Raw genomic sequence first — 8905 nt, forward strand, 5'->3', positions numbered from 1 at the left:
TTTTCTTTCTTCCGGAGGTCGGAATGACAGATGAACGAGCGGTGGTGCCATGACAGGACGAATCACTTAACGAATTTACTTGTGGTCAGTCCGCAACACAATCGCGAAGACGAGGAACCGGTTTTCGCGCCGTCACTCGGCGCGACGAAAACGCTGCGACGGGGTGACGACGTAGTATCGAGTTGAGGGTCTGCGACGAGAGAGGCACCGCGATTAATCGAACGGCGCCGAGGAAGAGTTGTCTTGTCAAGAGCGCGCGCGCTCCGAGCAAAAACCTTCCCTCGTCACGCGGCCCAATTATAGGTGACGATTAACATCGTCACAACGCGAAGGAAACGCCCCCTCGGAATAGCGTCTTCAGAATAGCGATCGACGTTAAGCCGTGATTTCGTCGAGTTCAAATACGGGATGTCACGGGAATACGAAAGCGATCTCTATGCTCGTTCGCGTCGAACGAATCGCGGCGACGATCGGCATAGGGTGTATCTTATTTTGATTCTCTTCTCCTTTTCGCGATTATCGAAGTATTGAACTCGTCGAAATTGTGCCGTCTTTAGTCAATGCTTAATATTTTCGAACACGCACCGATTTAGGGCGCATCGATTTGCGTTATCATTCGCTCGGTAAGTCGCTCGTTATTTCCAGTAGTATCACGTTCACGGCAGCACTGCACGTTCTCTCAGTTACGTTTGCTGAGCTTGCTTAGACATTTGGACGATACTTCACGCGTCCTAAAGTTACAATCGGACGGATTCAGAAATCGCGACGATTCCGAATCGGCAATGGTGGCGAATTTGTAATTGTCGGTCGGGAATCAAAACCGATTGAACCAGATATATCGCGTCCTAGTTTTTGTTCCTAACGTTCGACGTTCGATCGCGTCCCGCGTTACCGAGATCGAGAGAATCTCTCTTCTAACTAAGTGTAAGTTAGCGACTTCCGGTCGCGTGTAACGCAGCACGCTTTACGCGATGTTGAATGCAAGAGTACCTTGAGAGATATCGATTTCTAGTTAATGGTTGTTAGTTCCGAAACGATGTTTGTAAACTTACGTTCCTGCCGGACCTGGATTGGATATCGGCCCGCTACCTTTTTCGTTTCCTTATATAAGCAGACCTGAGTCACAGGAATGTCTGAGATATCGACGGGACGAAGAATCACGTTAAGCGTCGTGGTTAATGAATAGGGTTATCGCTTGTCCTACTGTAATCATTATTGTTGTTGTCCTCTTACTCTTAACGTGCAAAAACTATGTATACATATTATATATATATACACACACATATATATATATATACATATATATATTTGTGTCGAATAATTGTAATGTATTAATTATATGACGTGTACTCGAACTAGGAGTACGTTGTACGGATGGTGATTGAAACGTACGACAAAATATACAAGTAATATTGCATGAAGGATAAAGATAGGAAATATCTTATTATCAATAAGATATTACTATAGATTTTTATGCAAAGAGTAACAGGAAGACAAAGACAATCTATCTTAAAGATACGACTGGACAAGATGGACGATCGGGACATACAAAAGCATTTGAATATTTAAACTGTTTAGAAAAAGTATTAAAAAAAAAATATAGATATATATATGTATATATGTGTATAACGGAAAGGGAAAATTATATATATAAAACGGAAAGGATTATCTGTTCTTTATATACGAATTTTAGTCAATATGTTACGATGGAAATGGTGAATCTAATTCGGTGATCTAATTTGGTGATCCTACAAAATGCCTAGTTATTCTACAGAATCGCCAGTTATTTTGGCGAATAAAAAAAAATTCCCACGCCTCTTGCGTAATTACGTATGATTTTATAAATTGTCCCTCCCTCTCTCCGTCACTAGTGATGTTACACAACGGCAGTTGTTTAATTTCATCACTGATGATCGATCGACGATGACTGTATCTTTATAAAATAATAACCGACAACGATTTTATTTCTACATAAAATCGCTCCAGTGGCATATACGTAATTCAAAATTTTTATTACATGCACCGGCATAGCCGGTGATTCTATGGAATCACCAGACGATTTCGTACGAACACCAATTGATCGCTTTTATCGTAACAGGTACAAATTTGTTTCTTTTTTGTACCCGCACGAACGTGTTACGCTTCAACGAATTAAACTCTGATATTTATTAATGAACTCTAATATTCGGCTGCTTCTCTTATATCTCGTTCTCGTGCATTTTGCTGCATAATTTAGCTCTTTCTGTCTTTCTTCTTTTTTTTGTTTTTTTTTGTTTGTGAAAATAAGAGAGCGTACGATACGTTCATAGAATTTTGTCGAACGATTTCCGTTATCCAGTCGAGTCGCTGTACCAAGAGCTCAGAGTCGCTGTGACTCGAATCGCACTCCGTACTCCATGTTCCAGTGGCTCGGATAAGAGGATGTACGATTGTGTATACTTCTATATATGTAATTAAATTTATATCTATATAATTTTATACAGCTAATTATCGCGGCGCGCGCGAAATCCGAGCGCGTGCGGACGCCCCTTGTAATACCGCACGAAATAATTAACGCCCCCGCCCCCACCCCCCTTAATCCCAGATTAGAGTGCCAACCCTTTCGCGACCACGCCGGAAACTGCGCGGCGCGCGACAATAAAAAAACTCTCGTTCCCTTCCGGTTCTCCCTCATCCATTCCCTCCCCCCGCCTCCGAGGAGGATCGTCCGCGCGGATTCTCGCGCGCGTTTAGCGATATAACACGGTACAAATTCAGACCTTATGCCTACGATTAAAAAGTGAAAATGGAACACGGTCTCACGAAGTAATAGATAATAATGATAATCGGTTTTATACGGCTGTAAGGGCGCGAAACGCGCGCGGCCGCTTGATCGTTCGCCGCGAACGTTACGGTAACGTTACGATAACGTTGTATGTACCTGTACTCGCGATACTCGACTACGGTGATCGTCGTCGGCGATCCCGCGGACCGCCGGGTCTACGATGGATCCCCGAGAACGATACCGCATTCAATTAACGTCGCAAATTATGCCGTTAATTAATAAATGTCGTTAATTAATAACTAATAAATGTCGTTAATTGAATGCGCTCGATACGCAACGTACAGCGCGAACAGCAGATCAAGCGGCATTGTACGTATACTATGAAACAGACACTACCTCACCGTACACCTAATATATCTCAACCACAAGACTGATTTTAAATAATATTCCTATAATAAATAAAAGAGCAAAGAGAGATAAGAAAAGTGTATTACGAATCGGAGAGTGAGAGAGAGAGAGAGAGAGAGAGAGAGTGTGTGTGTGTGTGTGTGTGTGTGTGCGTGTGTTTGTGTGTGTAGGTGTTGCGTGCGAGAATGAGAGTGAGTGAGAAAGTGAGAAGAATATCGTTCGTACAAATATAATGTAAACTGTTTTGTAAGTAATTCGCGTCTAGAGAATAACGCTAATTGTAATAATTATCATTATTACTACATTGCTGCCAATTTTGAATTCTTATTATGAATAACAGTTAAAGCGAAGGAGAGGAACCTTTAATATTGTACGTGTTTACTCGTAATTTCGTGCCCCGATCTTTGCAATCACACAATTTCTGTAATCAGTTATTCGAATGTTCCATTAAATTGACTGCTCTGTCAAACTATTTTTATTATTAAATCTCACTGTTTAATCGTTTCCCGCGAGTCTCAGTTATTTGGCACCTGACCCGATAATCCATACCTCGTCATATCGAACCTATAATAATGTAGTAATGATTTAATAAGATACAACGACGGAAAGATAAATGTGGACTCTCGTGAAGAATTTTAAACAGATTCGCGATATTTGTGGGAATCATCGGCAGTGTTAATCGTTAACTGTGTCATGAATATTTATGAAAAGGATGGGATCCTTTCGCCGATAACGAAATTAGACCAGATGAAATTGTATCGATTTCACATCGGATTTTAACACGTGCCGAATTTTACTCTATTCCACTTCAATTCCCTTTAAATATAGTTAAATCTAATAGATTTAAATTTAGTACACTCCACTGCTGCAAATCCGCGGGAAGTAATTCCCATCGAGATTCCTCGGTGTGTCATCGATAAAACATTATCACTCGGGGATCGTTATTTCCCGGCGTGCCGTTGCGTAGCTCGGATAGAGTGCCGCGGGCATAACAAAAGCGACAATATTTTCACGACTCATCCGAGGTTGCTGCATCACGGATTCGCTCGTTTGATTCAGAAAACGGAGTAGAGAAATACCGAGGAACGACAGCAGCCACCCCAGGGAAAGAGGGGGAGGGGGCAGGGGGGGGAATGCATGTTGAAAAACCATCTCTCTCTCCCAAACCCTCCCCGTAGTGCGTTTCCTCCCCGATGGAGGACCGGCGCGCGCGCGCGCGACCTGCATTCAGCTGTACCATTCGGGTTTCCAAAATCTAGGATTCCATACACGCGCGATCAAGCAGCGGGCGAAGCTGCAGGCATTACTGAAGGGCTCAAGAGAGGGGTGGTACCACCGTGGCACAGTGACACATTATGCTGTAATATGGGGGCACGTGGCAGATGCAGCGGATCGAGTCAGGCTGAATCGTTCGAATTCATAGGTCAGCAGTCTCTCGAGTCTCCGGACTCTTTATTTCCGTTTTCATCCCGTTTTTCATTTCTTTTGTCTGATAAACCTGAATAATCTGCGATAACATTTATTCTTGTGATATTCGTTCGGTCACAAGAAGTGTAAAATAGTAAAATAATTGCATTTAACATTAAGGCTTCTGTTTACAGATCTGCTGTCACAGATTGTGACGTAGAAGCGAGAAAATGCACGATAAAAATTGTGGCAAAATATATTAATATATTTTTATCGTGCATTTTTCATATATGGAAATATTTTTTTAATAAAACCACATTGATAAAACGGACTAATTGAAAACTCTCTTTTCGTCAATTAGTAAATAATCATATATCTGGAAATGAATTATGCATAAGTAAAAACAAAATAATCTTCGATCACGGCTACAACAAATTTAAATTATAATAATATACAGAATAAATATGGTATCTCCCGAAACAAAAGTTAATTTTCGATATAAAATATTTTATAATATCTATCGATTGTAAATGACGTTTTATTAAAATGTTGTTTTATTAAAAGATGTTTCTCTATTAAAATATAAAATTTGCAAGAATCTTGATTGTGCTCTTTAGATTCTTTGGAGTAGAATCATTTTTTTTTTTTGCGTTTTAAAAAGCGAGTAATCTTAACTCACGATATTAACATTATTTTCTTGCTTAATACTATTATAGAAACTTTCAGACTCTTGCAGGAGGAACGAGTGGAAGGTAAGTAGGCACTGAATTTAGAGCGCAGGACCAAGGGGAACCAACGTCGCAACGGTGCAAGCATATAAGTTTACTCCGAGACAGCATTGGCCCCATTGTCAAAAATTGTGCCAACACGTCAAGGAAATCTGGCAGCGCTCCGTTTTCTTGTGCCATTGAGTGTTGTTTTGGGGTCAGAATCCGGAAAAGCACGCCGAGGACCCTCGAGATCTGTACGCAGCTACCTGAAGTACCGCTACAAATAGGTAAACATTCACAAATTCAATTGCGATCGTCTCCGCGCGTGTAATGGCGCGTGCGTGTCTAATTTCGATGCAATTTATCTTTCATGATGAGAGAGGTAGGTAAACTTACGGAATTAGAGCGCGCCCGCAAATCTCTTCGCGGAATAAATTAATAATTTAATTTATTTCGAGCTTCGTTATTTTCCGCATAATAAATTTAATTTAATTTATTACTTTAATTTATTAATATGGATAAGAGTTATACAAATGTTATATGGAAATGAGAATGTGAATATGCAAATGATGAGACGACGACTATTTTAATGCCTATCGGATAACTTACGTGAGAAATTTTATTCGATCAATTTTATTATTAACTGGACAGTTTTAAATTTTGCGTTGCTAGCAATAATGGTGCTGGTTTTTTTTTTTTTTTTTTTTTTTTTTTAACTAGACATGTCTGATTTCTGATGATCTTACGATATATCACTGATCATATCATTGATCTCTCGTAAATTTCTGTCGTAAACAACATATCCATCGTTGTACCGTTTTGCGCGAGATATCATCAAGAGTTCAACTTCATCTTTTTAAACATCAACGAAGGTAGTCGCGACGACGTGACGATAACTTTTCCGGACTGCATCGCAACAAGCGCACCGTAAATTTCCTTTCTCTCTCGCGACATCGTCCTAAGATCCCGAGCGAAGACGAAGTGGAAGAATAATGGCGTCGTGTGCCACGCCACGCGTCCCTAAAAGCAAGGGATGCAGGACGAGCGGGAGGTGCGCTCCCCCTTTTCCGCTTTTACCTCGGCATGCCTTGTTTTTTTGTCTTTCTGATGGAAAAAAAAGCTCCTTTATAGAGGTAAAGCGCGCGTGCTCTACCGCGGAGGAAGAAAGGGATCCGAGACTGCCAACCACCCCGGGAGCCTTAGGTGGCTCCTGTCGGTTGACAATGCACCAATCCGTCGGTGCGTCCCAAGAAACGCGATACCGTTTACCCTACGAAACCCAAAATTACGTGAAATCCTAGGGTGCACGGCGCGTCCTCACCGTATTATACGGGGGGGAGGGGAAGGGGTGACTCACCTGGGGGTGGGCTGTGCGTCGATTTCAATGAACATATGTATGATCGCGCTACAAACATGTTTGTACAAATTGTTGCTATCCTTATAAATAAAATTACATTGAGAAAAAAATACTGTTGATTCAATTAAAGTCTATATTACGGGCTGTCACTAACATAAGTGATTAATTCATATATTTTTATTGACATAAAGGCATAAATTATTATTTAAATAATCAAGGCCTTTATGTGAATAAAAATATACATGAATTAATAGACACTTATAAGATTTTGTTAGGACCGACATGAAACCGTACGAGCGTCCTGATATAGACTTTAATTGAATCTCAACAGCATTTTTTTCTCAGTTTATTATCAAATAAGAATAAATTTCGGATAACGAATTATCGATGTTGTGCAATAGAATAACGAAAGTTAGTAAGAAGTAATATAAGTATGTTGATCGATTCTTCAGAATACAACGCGATTTTCTCTTAAATATTGTGCAGCAGCCTACATATATCATTTACCGTTTTACAGATGCTATTCTCGGCATATGTCGAAACGAGAAAAAAGTTAACTCTCTTCCACTAATACAATAGATAAGCGAAAGTGGAGGTACAGTATCATTTCTATCTCGCTCGAAAACATATACAAATCTCCAACTCCTTATCTTTCTTCCCGTCGATTAGAACAGGTATCTTCTGTAACGGTGTTCAGGTATTTGAGGAAATGTCTCTCGACCAGTGAAGCGAAGCTCAGACTCGAATTTAGCTGACCACACGGCGCCTAGCATAGGTATAATATATTTCCAAAACTTTCCACATGGATCGGGAAAGAAGAAGAAAAAGGGATAGACAATAAGCTCTCCCGTGTGGCCAGTTCTCCTAGTCCTAATTATACAGCACACGCCAAATAAATGGGTCTTCAGTTCCCCGAACCGTTGGCTCTCAAGGCACGACTGTTCGATCCTCGCGGCGGCGTTCATCCTAAGCTACCATATGGCGAATCCTTTTGCCACTGCTTAAAATCGCTAGGCATCAAACCCGATGTACATCGAAAAATTTTTCGTCACGGACGGGCAGGTGCTTCCGACAACAGAGGCGGCGACCGTCCGAAAAAAAAAAAAAAAAACAGTTTCTCTATTACGTATTTATGGTCTCAAGAAGGAAAAAAAAGGGTCATTTTTATGATAATTATATATGAATCCTAGGTCGCGTCACCAAAAAGATTACTAGCCTAACAAATACCCCAATCGATGCATTCGTTCGATAGATATTTGCTAATAACTACGGTAAATATTCGTCGTCAGATACAGAGAGTGCTTGTAAAGATCAGTGCTAAACTTATACGATATTTTAATCAGGTCAAGTAGGTGAGAAAAGTTCAGATAAACTTCTGGCTGAAACTGCTTTATTAAAAAGTTAACGTTATAAACGTTTAAAGATTTGTTGAACAGAATTGTTTTCCATAACTCGTTATATGGAATTACTGGGTTAAAACAGTTGACAAGTCTTGATCTCTACACGGATTTTATTAACTGTTACAATAGTTACAATGTAAAAATATTCGATAATTCTTTTTTCTGTGAAAATTCAGGTTTTTATTCATCGAACTAATGATTATTGAGAAATCTTCCGAATGTTTGTATTATATTAAAAATTTAGAATGAATCACACTCTAAAGAGTAAAATCTTACTTTTCAAAGATCGAAAATTGAGCAACGTTGTTTCAGAACTGGCTCAATTTGCTTGAAAAATAATTTGCTTGTAAAGTTTTAAATAATATTTATAAATTTTTAATAAAACATTTTTGGTAGCATAAATTTATTTAAATGAATTATTTTCACCTACTTAACATATCGTATAAGTTTGGCACTAATCTGTGTGGCATCCTGCATAATACAGGGTGATTCACAGAAACCTCGTGTCCTTGTAAAGACGTATTGCTGACTGAATTCTGAAACTTCCTTACTGAATTCCGACTCGGATTGCATCACGTTATCCGTATCTCCTCTAATTGAACATGAGAATTAAAGACATAGAAGAGATTGGAGAGAACTGGTCACGTGACCCCCCCGCCCTGATCGGACGTAGGTATTCACGTGATGAAATGACATAAGCTGCGTAAGCATAGCAAAAGACCGCTGGGCCAATGAATATCTTATGCAAATCAATATGTCTTTTTGTCGGATGATCCGTCGATCTTATGTCATTTTTGTGTACAGTGTGATTCTTTATTCTGAATCACATAAAACACACACACGCGAATCAAAAGTGTAC

The 8905-nt window shown here is 39.8% G+C and overlaps 1 protein-coding gene across 1 annotated transcript in view; it reads left to right on the top strand.

Annotated features, from left to right (window-relative positions):
• The window catches only part of LOC108752941 (protein krueppel-like), a 17870-nt gene extending 13423 nt beyond the window's left edge, over nucleotides 1–4447 (top strand). The window contains exon 4 of the mRNA XM_018494194.1: nucleotides 4432–4447. The gene's annotated coding sequence lies outside the window, so the exon portion shown is untranslated. The remainder of the gene's footprint in view (nucleotides 1–4431) is intronic.
• The last annotated feature ends 4458 nt before the right edge of the window (nucleotides 4448–8905 follow it).

This window comes from Trachymyrmex septentrionalis, unplaced genomic scaffold (genome assembly GCF_001594115.1).
Source record: "Trachymyrmex septentrionalis isolate Tsep2-gDNA-1 unplaced genomic scaffold, Tsep1.0 scaffold112, whole genome shotgun sequence".
Taxonomy (NCBI): Eukaryota; Metazoa; Arthropoda; class Insecta; order Hymenoptera; family Formicidae; genus Trachymyrmex; species Trachymyrmex septentrionalis.